Raw genomic sequence first — 731 nt, 5'->3', positions numbered from 1 at the left:
CTCTTCCTCCTCCTCCTCCTCCTCCTCCTCCTCCTCCTCCTTCTTTTGGTGGTGCTAGAGATCAAACCCAGAGCTTCATGCTTGCTAGGAGAAGTGCTATACCACTGAACAAATCACTACATCCAGATTATCATGGCTCAAATCCACTGCTGCATCACCTTGGATAAGTTGTCTAATGAAGGAATCCATTTTTCATTAGTATAATGAAACACTGGGGACAGGCTACTTTATAAAGTAAGAAAGTTTATTTAGATCACATTTTTGGCGTACAAGGTCTAGGGGAGATCACATCTACTGATGACCCTATTGCTGGCAGAGTCCTGAAGTGGCATGGTGCATCATGTGGCAAGGGACATGGAGCTTACACATATATGTGCTCCTCTTTTGGGCTCTCTCTCCTTATAGTGTTATTGCAATTAATGACTGTATAGATCTTAATTACTTCTTAAAGGCTCCACTTCTTTTTTTATTTTATTTTATTTGTGAACATATTGTACAGAGGGGTTACAATTACATGGGAAGGATAATGCGTACATTTCTTACCAAGCATTGCAGCTTCCTCCTTTGTTTATCCTTCACATCCCTTCCCAGCCTCCCCTCTCCCCCCCAGTCCCAATCCTCCCCCCCCACACCAATATTGTAAAGCTCGTTTTCGACATGACAACTTGTACTTCTCATTGTTGCAACAGGTCCACCTGTATCCTTAAACGACTTGTTTTTCCCCATCTCCT

Source organism: Dipodomys ordii, unplaced genomic scaffold, assembly GCF_000151885.1.
Source record: "Dipodomys ordii isolate 6190 unplaced genomic scaffold, Dord_2.0 Scaffold24, whole genome shotgun sequence".
NCBI classification, from domain to species: Eukaryota; Metazoa; Chordata; class Mammalia; order Rodentia; family Heteromyidae; genus Dipodomys; species Dipodomys ordii.
This window is presented reverse-complemented; position numbering follows the sequence as displayed.